The 13934-nt window shown below is 48.3% G+C and overlaps 1 protein-coding gene across 6 annotated transcripts in view; it reads left to right on the top strand.

The window, feature by feature from the left end:
• The window catches only part of MGLL (monoglyceride lipase), a 131492-nt gene that overhangs the window by 38936 nt on the left and 78622 nt on the right, over positions 1-13934 (top strand). The window lies entirely within an intron of this gene.

Raw genomic sequence — 13934 nt, 5'->3', positions numbered from 1 at the left:
AGAAACCTCAACTGGAAAAACAAAGTCGGATATGTTCATCTCAGAACTTGCCTGAGGCTAAGGAATTCTTTCCTGCATTTATAAAGTGCTTTCTCTCAAAATGGGCCCTGGTTTTTCTCCAAGTGCCCTCAAATGGACATGGTGTAGTCAGTTCAAGTACAGTGTAAACCCTGGTTTAACCACACGAGGTTTACCAAGCATTTCAGACCAGGAGAATAGTAGAAGCCTCAACAGGCCATATTGTTCACAAGAAAACCCAACACACACACAAATACAAGGACACACACCTACCCATGCATATAGTCCTACACACATTTGCACACATACACATATACATACACATGCACACACATACACACCTGTACCTATACACATACACGTAAAACACACATACACACACATACACATGTGCACCTACACATTTACACACATATACACACATTCACACATACATATAGACATATACATGCATACATAAACATACCATCCATACACAATCACACACACACAACCCCAGGCCAGGTCTTTGATTCTTTGTTCTGTAGCAAAATCCACAACCATCAAAATCCAATGTTCATTGTCTGAGTCGGTATGTAGTTTTGTAATCATGTTTTCAACATTCTCTATGGCTAGGAAGTCTCCCAATTTAGTTCTTTGCCTAACACTTTTTAAAATTAAGACTTCTCTGTGACTGAACACGGTGATTTCCCCACAGCTTCAATGTAAAATTCTATCATTGTGGCCCAGATCCAGAAATGTTGCTTCCATTTTATCTGATTTGAAAATGGATAATAATTAAGTGATGTCTCTGAAAAGAGGGACAGGGGAGCAATGACAGAGGCCTGGAAGTCCTTGTAAATGCGGGAAAGCCTTATCTGTACGGAGAAGCTGCACAGGAGGTGAAAAGCTTGCTGGGACATTCTGTAGGTAAAGAGCTGCAAATGTGATTTGCCGGGAGCTCTTATTCAGCTGGATATACACAAGCGTCCTCATAACTGACAGTATTGACTAATTCTTTCTTATCATAGTTGTGACGTTCTTTAGTGCTTTGCAAACTGTCCCAGTAATATTTGTGAGACTGTTTGAGAAATAATATTTGAGGATTATCTCCGAGGCTTTTAGTATGGGGACTGTGTCATTATTAACTTTGGCACTTCTTACATGTAAAAGCCTCAGATAGGAATTTTTTTTTCCTATTGCATTTGCATCCTTTAAAATTTGTTACACTCATCATCGTTATGTTCTAGAGACATTGTGAAGGAAAAGGATATTTGTACTATGCAGCTAGAGTCCCAAGAATCTATTTTGTATCTTAGCACCAACCACCTTCTTATCGGATAAAACTTGGCCAAATCTGTGGGATTAAGTAAATGTTGTTCCTTGTTTATTTTGTCTGGCTGTGGCACTTTGAGAAACAATTTTAAAAGCCTCCTTTTTTAGAATAAAGGGAGAAAAGAAACAGCCCACCTTTTGATGTTTCCAGAATAACATCTAGAGTTGAGGCAGAGCTCTCTGTGACATTCTAAATATAGTGTGAAAATGGCTGTTGGTGTTCACCTGTTTCAAGCTCTTTGAATGACTCATGGAAATCTCTCTAGCAAGTGCCTAAGGGAAGTGTTTAATTCAAGAAATGAACCCAGTTGACTGTGCGTGTGTGACTTTTGCTGTGGCTTGCTTAGTAGAAGGAAGCCAAGTAAGTGGGCTGCCATTTCGGGGATCTTGTGCAGGCTGGCGATGCAGGTACTGGTGGCTAGTGATCTTGGCTGTATTTCCTTCTTGCTGAGAAATGTGCTAGTAAGTGAAGAAGGAAGGATTTGAACCCAGGTCAAACCTTCTTCAGAAGGTTGGGGAGGGAAAGGAGCGAATGGATGCTAAATCTGACGCTAACTGATTTTACTACCTTGGATCTCGTTGCTCAATGCATTATAGTATTTCACTGTTCAGCATTTTAACAGCAAATCCTCTTATTTAATAAGGCCTGGAGCCCACAGTGTGGCTCCTGATGCATTGCTGAGGTTATGTAAGGTCCTGCGCTGCTGCATTACAGCCACAACTGTCTAGACTTTTCTAAGAAAAAAAAAAAAAGGCTGGTTCTAAAGCCTGGCCTTTTTTATTACTGTACACCAATGTTTCCAGGCACAAATGCCTACAGAGATATATGCAGACTGCATTCTTTCCAACATAGCTTTTATTTTATTTTTTTACTTTTTATTTTTTTGAAATGGAGTCTTGCTCTGTCACCCAGGCTGGAGTGCAGTGGCGTGATCTCAACTCACTGCAACCTCTGCCTCCCGGGTTCAAGCGATTCTCCTGTCTTAGCCTCCTGAGTAGCTGGGACTTCAGGCGCCTGCCACTATGCCCGGCTAATTTTTGTATTTTTGGTAGAGACAAGGGTTTCACCATATTGACCAGGCTGGTCTCGAACTCCTGACCTCAGGTGATCCACTCTCCTCGGCCTCCCAAAGTATTGGGGTTACAGGCGTGAGCCACTGCACCCAGTCCAACATAGCTTTTAAATTTAAATAAAGCAGGCAAGGTGCAATGGCTCACACCTGTAGTCCCAGCACTTTGGGAGGCTGAGGTGGGAGGATCGCTTGAGGCCAGGAGTTTGAGACCAGCCCAGGCAACATAGTGAGATCCTGTCTCTACAAAAATTTTTTTTTTAATTAGCTGGGCCCCATGGTATATACCTATAGTGCCAGCTACTTAGGAGGCTGAAGTGGGAAGATCACTTGAGCCTGAGAGTTCAAGGCTGCAGTAAGCCATGATCACACCATTGTACCCAGCCTAGAGGAAAGAGCAAGATCCTGTCTCAAAAAGAAAAAAAATTAAATAAAACAAATATTAGGAGAATGTCAGGACATTTATTGTGCCCATTGGAGGTACACTGAAAACTAAAAACAGAGCTGAAAACACTGCTGCAGGGCCCATGGCACCTCCAGGCTCCAACATCCAAACCTCCCATGTCTTTAGCCATGTTGTCATCTGCACTCCAGGGTGTTGCTGGAAGCATGCTACTGCACTTTCATCCCAGACAGCAGAAGGGCTCAGACACTAATACACCCAGTCCAGGGCCCACTCAACAGGGAGTCCAAGCCGTGTGATCTGCACCTTGTTTAACTATCCCCAGTCTTAATTTTCTCATCTACAATGTAGACTGGCTGCTGTGCTGTGTACCCAGGTGGGTGTGACCCCAGGGCTCTGAGCAAGACCAGCAGGACTGAGGCTGGGAGTTAGGGGGTTCTTGTCCCTGTGTGGTTGCCCTGAGCGGGCTGGGTCACCCCTCAGGCCTGCACAGGCCGTTCTGAAGATACAGTGAAGCAATGGATAGGAAAATGCTTTACAAAGTAGACAGAGCTGCCTATGGTGGTTTCACTGCCTGGTTTCTATGACACGATTTATGGAAACACTGGCTTCTGTAAATCTGACGCTAACTGATTTTACTACCATGGGTCTCATTGCTCAATGCATTACAGTATTTCACTGTTCAGACAGAAACCTCTAGGCGCCGTGGTTGTGGCAGTCTGGCTGTGTCTCCAGCATGCCTGGTAAATTGGTGGGCTCAGAGTCATGTTCAATAAGCATCTAATTTAACTTTGTTCTCCATGTTAACCTCAGAATTTGTACAAAATGACCTCATGGGTTTGAATGGCTTGCCAGCAGTGAAAATTGTGATTCCTGCCATTTATTCAGTGTCAACTGCATGCCAGGCTCTCTATTGGGCACTTTCCTCATATGATCTCTAATTTCTCATAACAATTAATCTTATTTTCCCCATTTTATAAGTGAGGAACGTGTGGCTGTATATTCAAGCAGATCCATTCTCATTGCGCATGTGTTAGCAAAGGGAAGTTTTGTCTTCTTCCAGGGCACGTGACGTCTGAGGCAGGTGCAAGGACTCCATGGCACCATCAGTGCCCAGGGTTCCATCTGTAGTTTGCTCAGCTGGTACTACTTAGCATGTGGCTTTCATCTGTGTGGGCACTACCTCCAGCCTCGTGTTCTAACAGGTAGAGGAAGCAGGAAGTGACAGAGAAAAAGGGCTGGGCTCCTATCAGGAAGGCAAAGCTTACTTAGAAATCCTGGCAGGCTCTAGCCCCACTGCATTGACCAGCGCTGTTCACAGGGCTCTGCCTAGCTGCAAGGGAGGCAGGAACTGTAATTTGTTAACTACTGACCCAAACAACAGAAACTTCTGTTGGTAAGGTAGACACAGAGAATGGACATTGCTGATGGCTATCCATCTCTGCCATGCCGCACTCCCAGGTTTATTATTAAATTAGCATTTCCCCGATTGTTTCTACTTTATGTATTTTCTGGGCATTTCAGCTCACTCACAGGATTTCCTTTCATCTCACCCATCCTTGTGTTCTTTCTGAAGGTTTTGATGTGAAGGCTATTAGTATTGGCATCATTACTAAGCATTGGTTGAAGTTCCTAATTGGGTGTTTGTTCTGGGTGAGGTGTGAAGCAAGGAGAAATGCGTGGACACAGTAACTGTTGTCCTAATGAGAACATGACCTGTCTTCCCCAGAGAAAGTAAGCAGCCCCTCTCTAAAGGCATAGCTTTTTATAGCATGTATTATCCTGCATGGGAACTATTCCTTTAGGCCAAGGCAGCCACTGCAGGCAGGCAAAGACAGTGTCTTACATTGTGTTGTCCATTCGCTCCTCTCCCTCCCCCAAGACCCTTCTCATCATCTTTGCATAGCATAGTCCATTCCTGGACTGAGCAGGAAGTGGAGGCATCAACAGTGTTTGTTGAATGACTGGAAGAGTTTATAAGCCAAAATAGATCAGACCAGAAATGCTTTAAATATTAAGGGTAGAACATCCACATTAAGGTATCCACGTAAGCAGGGCACTACCGGGTCCCCTCAATGAGCAGAGGGTCCAGCAGTGTGGCCACTGGACCTGAGTCTGGTGACCAAGCAGGTGGAGAGCCCGTAAGTGCCATGGATGCGCTGCTGGGACAGAGGCGCCACAAGGCCCGCAGCTCAGGAAGGGGTGTGGCACCTCCAGGCTCAGGGCATCCTCAATGCCTGGAGGGCCAGCAGGGTGGCTGGCAGGATGGCCAGGTCTTGTCAGAGAGTGAGAGCTTGTCAGCAGGAGGAAGGGCTCCGATCGTTGAGAGCCATGGTTCTCACCTTGCCTACTGTCAGGATTACTGGGGAGTCAAAAAATCCTGAAGCCTGGGCTCCCCCTCCCCCACCCCTCAGAGATCCTGATTTATTGGTCTTTGGTGTCACCTGGGCATCAGGATTTTAAAAGATACACGAGGTGATTCTCATATGCAGCCCAGGTTGAGAACTACCACTGAGCAGAGGAGGCCACACAGGCACAAAGTTTGGAGCTGGTGAAGACAGGATTTATTAGGAAAGGCTCTGGGGCCTGGAAGGATGGAAGGCCACCAGGAGACTTTGGAGATCCTCAGGAGAGGGGCCTCGGAGTAGAGCCCATGAGGGAGAGGTGCACGGGCAGCCAGAAACGGAGGGGCTGCTGCCATGTGTGAACAGGTGGGGACACCAGAAGATGGGATTTTCCGCAACATTCTAAATATAGCAGGGAGAAAACCGGGGCTGGCGTTCTCTTGGTCCCTGGTCTGCCAGCTGCTGCAGTGACTCACTGGAAACCCCTTGGCCTTCCATGCAGGCAGAAGGGCCAGTCTCACCCAGAGGGGGCAAGGAGGACTCCGGGAGGAGGGCACACATGGACCCACCCAGGAGGCGCTGCTGCGAGAGACGGTGGGAATCTGAGGCCCATTTGCCCGCAGGCCCGCTCCCTGCAGTCCTGCTGGAAAGGGCCCTTCCCCAGGGAGCAGCCTCCTGACTTCCTAACACACACACTCGGCTCCAGGAGCACTTGCTGGGGCCAGAGAAGCCTCCTCTGTATTTACAAAGTATAAACGAACCATCCTCAACTGATGAACAGTGAATTAATTATCTGCAAATATTTGAGGGAAAGTGTTAAAGAGGGCTTTGTGTTTTTTTTTTAACTCAGCTGGGGCATGTGAGAAGAGGAAGTTTTGAGGGAATGTCTGTGGGCGGCAGTTACGCGTGGTTCTCCTTGGCGGGTGGGTCCTACCCAGTCAGAAGAAGAGTATTTAGGAAATTCAGGGGGAATAATTGTATATGGGTGTTTTTCATCCAGGGAGACAGATTTGAGTCAAGGTCGCTTGCTGGAAGTATTCTAAAATAAACTGCCATCGGTTTATTTTATTTCTTGTAAGTAATATATTTTTGTTTGAAACGTTTGAAAAATGTGTTAACCGTTTTTCTTGCCTTAGTAAATATGAGAATTAAAATAATGGAGTGAGTTGCCCTTTAAGTCTTCAAGAGTTCCTTGGGGGCCCAACTCCGAGGGTGGGTGACAGTGAACTTGCTGCAACTCGTAGAGTGTGGGAGAGTGGACTGCGCCACCCTGAGACCCCCATAGTCTCTGCTGTTCCCCAACTCATTCCCTTCCTCCCCTTGCCTCCTCCTCTTCCTTCTTCATTCACTATTAAGCATAGTGAATGCTCTACCTTTGATGAAAGTCTGTTGAGTTTATTTGATGTAAATCTCGGATATGAGTTTGTGTGTCCTCTCTGATATGAGGTCATTTGCCTCTTTGTTGAACAAAACAAAAACCTCCATGTGGCTCAGTTGCTCGTTTGTAAAATGAGGACCATGATAATAACAAGGTTGCTCTGTGGCCGTGGAGATGAAATGAGATAGCGCAGGGTCTGAAACTCCAGTGGCAGCAGCATCCCCTGTTGAAAGCCAGATGGCTGGGCCCACCCCAGGATTCAGATTCAGTTGGTCTGCTGTGGGGCCCAAGAATGTGCATTTCTAACAGCCCCTGGGGGTGCTGCTGCTGCTGCTGCTGCTGCTGAGGACCCCTGAGAGAGTGTGTGTAACAAACCATACACAACGCCAGGCATCTATTAGACATGAAGTACCTGCCAGCTCACCTGCAAATAAAGGTGCAGGGAGACTTTGCAGCTATTGAAAGTTCTGTCCCAGACTTCAAAGGATGCTTCCTCAAGGAGATGAAATTGAACAGGGAAATATGGAGAAAGAGCATTCAGGTGAAGGAACTCTTCTTCCTTCATTCTTTGATATTCACTGAATGCCCAACTGCACTCCTAACTGTTCTAGGCACAGAGGTCCAGCAGTGAGCCAGGCAGACATGAGTGAATAAGGAGAGGTGTTATGTCCTGCCAAGTGCAGGGGAGGCAAGAGGCAGGAGGCTGCCAGGGAGAGGGGCTCCCTCTGCCCAACAGTTTGGGAAGCCTTTCAAGAGGCTGTGGCAGTCATTTGGACCCATTCTTGCAAAGGTCTGGGTGGCAGAGGGAGTCTAGAGCTGGGAACAGTCAGTGCAAAGGCCTGGGGGCAGGGGCTAGCAGGGTGCTCTCAGGTCGCCAGCAAGCCAGGATGGTCAGAGCTTAGACAGAGCAGCAGGTGAGCAGTGATGGGCAGGGGCCTTGTGGGCCCAAGCAGGAGGAACAGAGGCTGCTCTGGGGTGTTGGAAGCCACTGGAGGGAGGGCTGTGAGCAGGGGAGCAGTATACTGTGATGTGTGTGATTTCTGAACGACCTGAGGCTGCTGTGCGAAGACAGATTGCAGGGCGAAGGCAGGGAGTGTGGGGAGGACTTTGGGCCGCCAGGCTGGGAGGGACTTGCTGTGTGCTGTGTGGCAGTGTCAACCAGACTTCTCTGAGCCTTGAACTTGGGTGGCGACCCTAGGAATAAAGAGGCCTGAGCAGAGTGGAGAGACACAGAGATAAAAGCAAGAAGATTTGGCAGAGAGGTGAGAGACAGGGAAGGCCCAACAGTGGCGAGCCTGAGTCTCCTTGTAACGACATCTCCCTCTAGAAATGGAAGGCTGAGTCTAGTCTGCATCATACTGAACTCAAGGCCTCGTGCCTGTCTCAGGGTCCCTCCCCCAAGTCCACATGTTGTGGGTGCCACTTAAGGCAGCAAGATGAGAGCAGGTGCACTCTTTAACAAGTCCCTGTCACGCTGTCCCGGTCCAGAGCCAGCCCGGCACAGCCTGTGTCCACCCCACCTGCCTAGGCCTCTCCTGTCTTGTGGTGACCCCCAGGGCCTGTCCTAAGAAGACACAAGTACTGAGCACCCAGCATGTGCTCAACACTGTGTTTACATGTTCATACCTTATCTGACTTGTCCTCACAGCGCTGCCAGGAGGCAAGACTGTTGTCTCCCTCTTACTGACGAGGAAGCTGAGGCACAGACAGGTTAAGCCGCCTGCCCAAGGTGGCATGGCTGCTACGTGGCAGAGCCTAGACTCAAGCCCAAGCTGTCTGGCTCTAGAGTTCAAGGGGTCTAGAATTTGACCCCTTCGGGGGACCCTGGCCTCTAAGCAGCAGCCCACAGAATTCTTGGGCCCCTCAAAAATAATAACATTCACAAGCACAGAACCTCACAGTTTATAAGGGGCTTCCTCAAACATCTCATTCCATCTCAGTAACCCTGGGAGGAAACCAGCCCAGGCTGGAGCCCAGCTGTTGCCTTCAGATCTGCCGAGAGTGCCTCGGTGTGTCCAGGCTGCTGTAACAGAACATTCTAGACTGGGTGGCTGATAAACAGCAGGGATCTATTCCTCACAGTTCTGGAGGCTGGGAAGTCCAAGGTCAAGGTGCTGACAGATTCCGTGTCTGGTGAGAGAACCACCTACTGGTTCATAGATGATGCTTTCTCACTGTGTCCTCACATGGTGGGAAGAGGGCTAGAGAGCTCTGCAGCCCCTTTAATAAGGCCTCTAACCCCATTCATGAGGCCTCTGCCCCCATGACCTATCACCTCCCAAAGGCCCCACCTCCCAACACCATCACCTTTGGGGTTGGGATTTCAACATGAATTCTGAGGGGAGACAAACATTCCCACCACAGCAGAGAGCAGCAGTTTTGGATGCATACACAGCCCCCCTGCAAATCCAGCCTCTCCCTAGTTGCTGGATCAGCTGGAGCCCATGGCTTTAGCCTCATGGGAGCCTTGGCTTTCCTGCTTCTAAGAGGAGCAGCCAGACCACTCCCTCAAGAGCACTGTGGGAATGCTTTGCATGCAGTAGTGTGCAGGACGGTTCACGTGACCTTCCTTCCACCAGCCATTGGACAGATGTGAAACAGGCTCAGCTTTAGAGAGACAGACCTTGGCTCTAATTTGCTGTGTGGCCTTGGCAAGTTACTTGACTTCTCCGGACTTCACACTCCTCATCTGTAAAATGGGCTAACAATACCAGCCTGTGGGGTGCTGTCAGAAGTGAACTACCAATGCAGCGTGCTGTCTGCACTTAGAGGTTGGGGGAGCGGGGCTCTGGAACCAGACAGACGAGGCCTTGAATTGTGGCTTCATCCTTTACTACCTGTGCGGCCTTGGCAAGTCTGCACAATCCCCTAAGTTGAAAAAGCAGGGCTGGCAAGGCTTGCTGGGGTTATCCCAGGGATTCAATGAGGTGAAGTATGCAGAGTGCTTGGTTTGGGGCCTGGGGTTTGATAAACGCAGGTTTTCTTTCTTCCTCCCATGACACCTCTTTTGCTTTTTGATGGACTGTAGGAAAGTGCGAAGCTCAGATGCCCTGAGAGACGTTGGTGTAAGACCCACCATTGCACCACTGTTGTGTTGAGAAACAGAACCTCATGGAGGCCAAGAGGAGTCCTTGCCAAGACAGCCGGGACTGTTGCAACTAGGCTCAGGTCCCCCACCTGTCCACTCCCCACATACATGCTGCCCCTGGTGTTCTCAACATACGCTATGTTGCCCTGGGTTAAAATTAACGTAGGGCTTCTCTTTATAATTTTCAAATGCCCCTTGAGTTAACTGCAGATGGTAAGTGTGGCACTAAGTCCTAGAATGATGCAGAGCCAGTGGTGGACATTTGTCTTCTTCCTAAGGCAGATGAAAACGTTTAAAGCTAAATGGAGAAGGCCGGGCTTGGTGGCTCACACCTGTAATCCCAGCACCTTGGGAGGCTGAGGGGGAAGGACTGCTTGAGCCCAGGGGTTTGAGACCAGCCTGGACAACATGTCAAAACCCTGTCTCTTAAAAAACACAAAAATTAGCAGTGCTTAAAGGTGCGTGCCTATGATCTCAGCTACTTGGGAGACTGAGGCAGGAGCTACTTGGGATCGCTTGAACCCAGGAGGTCAAGGCTGCAGTGAGCTGTGATTTCACCACTGCACTCCAACCTGGGCGACAGAGCGAGACCCTATCGCAAAAAATAAAATAAAATGCATAACTGGAGGAAGACAGAAATAGTAAAGGGTTGCCTTGTGATGAGCAGGACCAGAGGGAGCATGGTCGCTGGGTCCACGCAGCTCACGGTGAGCAGAGAGCAGCTGCCTCTGCTCCTGTTGGTGCAGGAGCCAGGCTTTCAAGGAGGCAGGATTGGGAGGGTAACTGCCTGAGGCAATGAGCAGTTGTGGTTCCTGCTTACATGGGCTTGGTTAGCACAAATTGTAGGGTTGAGACATAGGCAGATGGGGGTTTAAGCAGGCTTCTGGGGCCTAATCAGGGACAAGCAGCATAAAGGGAAAGAGGAAATTGGTAAATCATTCAGTCTTGTGACCTTGGACACACATCCTTGTGACCCTGGGCACCTTGCCTGTGACCCTAGATACCTAGCCTTTCCTGGGCTCCCAGCCTTATGACCTCGACGCTCACCCTTGTGACCTTGAGTACCCAGCCTTATAACCTTGAGTGCTCAGCCTTGTGACCTTGAGCTCTCAGCCTGTGACCCTTGGCACTCACCCTTGTGACCCTGGACACCCAGCCTTGTGACCTTGGGCAAGTCACTGATCCTCTGACCTTGGATTACAGGCCAAGTGGTTAAAGATGTTTAAAGACTCCAAAAGGGTTTTGTGGCCTGGTTTTGCTCCGTACAGCCCTGCCTCCTGGAGTCTATTCCATATTCTTAGATATTCACTGTTCATTTACGGGACTCCCTCTATGCAGCTGCACCTGGCCCTCACGCCTTAGTTCTTTGACCAACCCATGCCACGGCTTGGGCATGACACTCTCCCTCCTGCCATCTCGGTTCTTTCTGAAAGGTGAAGAGACCTGGAGTGGATGAGGGAAGTTCCAACTGCCCTGGGGAGCCTATATCCTCCAAGGGGCTGTGGGGAGGGTCCCAGAAACCTAGAGGGCTGAGCACTGCATTCTTTCCCACCTTATGCAGGGCCATTCAGCTCTTTTTCTGTACAATATTTCATTTGATTAAAGGATTCACTTAAAAAAAATGTTTCAGGGTGAGGCATTACAGTGGGATTACAGTGGTTCACATCTGTAATCCCAGCACTGTGGGAGGCTGAGGTGGGAGGATCGCTTGAGGCCAGGAGTTTGAGACCAGTCTGGGCAATAGGATGTGACTCTGTCTCTACAAAAATAATACAAAAATTAGCTGGGTGCAGTGGCGTGAACCTGTCCCCGCTACTTGGGAGGCTGAGGTGGAAAGATCACTTGAGCCCAGGAGATTGAGGATTTAGGAAGTTTCTTCCACTTCTAGAATTCTCTGATTCTAAATGAGAAACTAGGTATGAAAGCTCTTTGCGAGTTACAAGGAGGATAGTTATGAAGAGAGGCACCTTATTGCTGTTGCAGCAGAGCGGCCTGGGGAAGGGCAGGCTGATGTCGAGATGACAGGTGGAAGAAGAAAGCAGCCATGGCGCGTGCCGGTCACTGAGCTGAGCACTCACAGGAGCCCCGCTCCATCCTCAGGACAGACCCCCCAGCACTCTGATGGGGCTTCGGGGGTGGGGTGTTGTGGGGTGGAGGCAGGGAGGCTGCTCTGCTCTCCCTCCACTCAGCAAGTATTTATTGAAACTCACTATGTGCCTGCACTGTCTGGGCACTGGGGAAATGCTGAACCAAACAGACATCAGCTTGCAGCCTCTTGGAGCTCACTTGCTACTTAAATATGTTCAGTCCCTCGGGGCTAAGCCACCTGGGCTGGCAGCTCAGGGTCCAGTACTCCCTGGACCTGGAGAAGACCTCAGCTCCGATGGCAGCCTCCCCCTCACCAGCCTCCCTGGGCCTTGCCATCTTCATCTGAGAAATGGGGAGGATACACTACCTCCGTCACAGGGTTTTAGTGTGGACTATGGCACTAAGTGAGGGCAGCGTCTAGGTGATGCAGGTTAGTTGAACTTTTGAAATGCCAGTTGTTTAAAAATTGATTTGTAGGAAGCTTATGGTCAAAGACAATCCAATTCTTTTTTTTTTTCTTTTTTTTGAGATAGAGTCTTGCTGTGTTGCCCAGGCTGGAGTGCAATGGCATGATCTCAGCTCACTGCAACCTCCTCCTCCTAGGTTCAAGCAATTCTCCTGCCTCAGCCTCCTGAGTAGCTGGGATTACAGGTGCACACCACCACGCCTGGCTAATTTTTTATTTTTAGTAAAGACGGGGTTTCACCATGTTGGCCAAGCTGGCCTCAAACTCCTGGCATCAGGTGATCTGCCCACCTCAGCCTCCCAAAGTGCTGGGATTACAGGCATAAGCCACCGCTCCTGGCCTGACAATCCAATTCTTTCTAGCAGAGTTTTACCCAGAGACTCCATATGCTGAACTGAAAGGAACCATCTCTAGATATGAGGGCTGTGAGTATGGTAGTGGTTCTCAAAGTGTGATTCTGGTCAAACCAGCAGCAGCAGGAGCAGCAGCAGCACCACCCAGGGATTTGCAGGAAGTGCACACTCTCCGGCTCCAGGGTGGGACCAGCAGTCAGTGTTTAGCAAGCCCTTAGGCAACTCTGATGGACACTATAGTCTAGAATCACTGCCCAGGGGCAGACACATGAGTGATGCGCTAGGTTCCCTGAAAGAGGTGAGCACTGGGGCTTGGAGAGCTGGAGGGGTGGACAGGACAGGGAGCTTCAGTAGGAAGAAGAGAGGAAAGGATATTTCAATCCAGGGGAGGGGGAAGGAAATGCCAAAGAGAGAAGGGAGAGTCAGAGTGGAACTCTTGGGAAATACTCCCTTACTTAGTCATCTTGGATATCAGAGTAAAGTAGGTCAGGCCTCGATTCTTAACATTTTATTTCTATGACTCCAGTAGTCATTACACATCCCCAAAATGAGGGCTCTGATCCCTAAACCACACACCAGCTGTACAGAAGCAACTGGCACAGGAAGTGGCAGTGTGGTGTGATGGTTAGACACACGGGCTTTGGCATCAGATATGGGCTCAAATCCTGGTTCAGTCATTTACTAGCTGCAGGGCTTTGGTCTGCAGTCTGTTTTTTGTTATGGCCTTCTCCAGTTTTGGTACCAGGGATATTCTGGCTAATAAAATGAATTGGGAAGTGCTCCTTCTTAGTTAGTTCTGAAAGAATTTGTGTAAGATCGTTATTATTTTTTCCTTCAATGTTTGGTAGATCAGTGAGGCTATCAAGGCCTGGAGTGTTCTTTATGGGAAGGATTTTAATTATAAATTCAGTTTCTTTAACTATTAATAGGACTATCCCAATTTTCTTTTTCTTTTTGTGTCAGCTTTAGTAGTGTTTTTCAAGGAGTTCGTGGATTTCATCCAAGACATCAAATTTATTGGCATACACTTGTCCATAATATCCTCTGTTATCCTTGGACAAGTTACTGGAACATTACTGAGCTTTGGTTTCCTAATCTATGAAACAAAGGTATTGAAATTTCTACCTCATAAGTTGTTATGAGGATTAAACAGTCATTTAGGTGGAGTGTTTATCAAAGGTTCTGGCATATAGCATGTATTCACCTGTTCATTATTATTACTGATGGCCTCACCACATTCCAGTTACCTGCTGAAGACATGTACTGAAAAGTGTTTGAATTCTATTGTTTAATAGCTAAAACCTGGCCACACTGGATATTGTCAAAAGCATCATTCTGAGACTATAAGTTTACAAATTGCTGTTCCGTTTCTAGAGTTAAACTTGCTTCAAAATTTCTTTGAGAACATTTT

Source organism: Pan paniscus, chromosome 2 (genome assembly GCF_029289425.2).
Source record: "Pan paniscus chromosome 2, NHGRI_mPanPan1-v2.0_pri, whole genome shotgun sequence".
NCBI lineage: Eukaryota > Metazoa > Chordata > Mammalia > Primates > Hominidae > Pan > Pan paniscus.
This window is presented reverse-complemented; position numbering and strand designations above follow the sequence as displayed.